This window comes from Prosopis cineraria, unplaced genomic scaffold (assembly GCF_029017545.1).
Source record: "Prosopis cineraria cultivar Desert tree isolate PC_DT_omini unplaced genomic scaffold, ASM2901754v1 PC10, whole genome shotgun sequence".
Classification (NCBI taxonomy): domain Eukaryota; kingdom Viridiplantae; phylum Streptophyta; class Magnoliopsida; order Fabales; family Fabaceae; genus Prosopis; species Prosopis cineraria.
The window spans coordinates 33925123-33927764 of NW_026555341.1; positions in this window are offsets into that span (position 1 = coordinate 33925123).

Below are 2642 nucleotides of genomic sequence, written 5' to 3' on the forward strand. Positions count from 1 at the left end.
TTGAAAGAAGTTTCAATTTTAGGACTTGCTTCTCTTCAGCTTTAATTTAGGCTTTTAGAATCATCCCCTCACTATTATTACAATTTTTCAGGTTTGGGCGCTGATTAATTAGATCTATTTGGGTTTTATTCTCCTAATTATAACAATGATTTTTACCAGTTCCGGCTGGTTTTTATCGGTTTTTTAAACAACCTATATGTTTGGGCCAATTTTGAAAGTTTTCTAAGACTGAGTTAGGATTTGATTCTTTGGTTCAAGTGCTTTTAACTTAAGAGGCCTGTCATCAGTTGCTAATTCTAATTCGAGACGAAAGGGTATTTTAGTAATTTCATATACATCATAAATATTTTTCCATACATACATACACACACATTTATATAAGTAATGAGATATTGCAATGAGAGGCAAACGTAAATTAAATTATGTAAATCAGTAACATTTTGTGAGGAATAATTAAGTCACCAATATCATCAAGACTTCTTTTGGACCAAAATATAAGGTTTTTTTTAGAAACTTTGCAATTGAAAAGATGTAATTTTTTTTAAGAGAGTTTTACCTAACTTTTTTTAAAATCATAAAGTGGTTGCCAATGCACTATATATGATGATGCAAATAAAGAATTACTCTTTTAATTCTATTTATATGGCCAAATAGTGTTGAAAATATGGGCCAACCTAGATCATATAGGTTGTTCCATATGGATTAAGTAAAATAGGGTTGCATTGGGTTTAACTTATTTAAAATAGGTTTAAAAAATTTTAACCCAACCCAACTCATGGGTTGGTAGGTTAAATGAGTCAATCTACCAACCTATTTATTATTTATTTCATAAATGTTTAAAAAATTATACTTAAATGAGAAGTTCTTTTAATGATATTCTATTCAATTAAAAAAATTGGAAAAACATAATGATTGATTTTTATAGTTTCATCCGGTTTTGTTTTTAGTCCATGTATTTTTTTAATTATTTTTAGTCCCTATGGTTTAATTTTTTCAGTATTTTTAATCTCTATAAGGATTGAAAATATTAAAAAAAATTACCTGGACTAAAAACAGAACCTAATAAAACTATAGGGATCAAATATTATATTTTTTCAAAAAAAATTACATCATAAATGCATGAGATGATCAATTTAATCATGATTTATTCCAAAATCTACTTGTCTTGTGGGTTTTTGGCTGCTAAAACTCTCCTTTTTATTTTGTTAATTTTATTTTATTTTTTATAAAATAATATGAGTTAAATGGATCAATCGTAACCCATTTGGGTTATAGGTTACTTGGTTTGGGCTAGAAAAGATTAGTTTTATGTGGGTCAATATTTCTCCAACGTAACCTAACTTTTATAATAGGATATCTAGACCAACCCATATAACTTGACTCATACTCCTGGCTCTAGCCTAAAGAAAGAGAGCATTTATTTTGATTCTATTTATAAGATACATTAATGGTTATTTATCTTTACTTTTTTATCCCTATTAATTAATGTTTGAAAGGCTATTAAATGGAAGAGTATTTCATTTTTAAAGAGGTTCAATAAATTTAAGGTTTTTCTTCATGCAGTAAAAATGTTAACTTATATATAGGATTAAAGAAAATATTTACTATTTATAAATTATGATGGGCATTCTCAAAATCATCGCAACATGATTGCGACTTATGTATAATTTTATATATATAACTGATTTGATGATACGACTGACGAATTAACATGGAATTTTAATTTGGAAGATGATCCCAATGGTGCAAACAAGAGCTTTATATATAGAATTGACCATAACAAAATACTGAAAACATGAAAATCGGTTTCCACAAGGGCTTAGCTTAGGAGAGAATTAAGGGGACGTTTATGGGATATCTATATATATAATGCCTGTGTTCTTCCTCGTATGGTTTGATCTTCTTCTTCTTGTTAAACAACATCATCACCACCATTTCAATATTATTGTAGCCACAGCTATTGCATTGGTTTTTCAAATGTTTGAAAAATGTATCACAGTGGGATGTATTCCCCTATCTACAGACAAGTCCACCATAAAATAACATTAACAACGCTCAACAAAACCAGCTGTATCAACCCGACGTGTACCCAACAATCATGCAACTTCCAGATACAACAACAAGACCTTGGTCTACAGGTCTCTGCGTTTGTCCCGAGGATTGTCGGAGTTGCAAGTACTCAATACATAATCCTTCTGAAACCAACTAATTAAGATTATCGACAATTTTGAGGTGGTCGTGTTTGAAATAACAGGATGGTTAACAATGTTTTGTCCATGCGTGACGTTCGGACGGATATCAGAAGCCCTAGACTATGGCACGGTACGTAAATGTCCCTGAAACTAATGAAACCTAATGTTGTGAATGAATGCTGTGAGTGAATGAATAGAATGTTGTGAATGAATGAAGCGTGTGTTGTGAGCGGAAGCCTGTACATGGTGCTGATGATAGGATCGCTGCTGGGATGTTGCTGCGTGTGCACTTACTATTCCTGCTTCCACAGAACAAAGCTGAGGCAACAGTACTTGCTGGAGGAGCAGCCCTGCAATGATTTCTTCGTCCATTTCTTGCTGGAGGAGCTTCAGAACCGTGGCTACCTCATGTCCTAAGGTCTGATCATCAATCTCTCTCTCTCTCTCTCT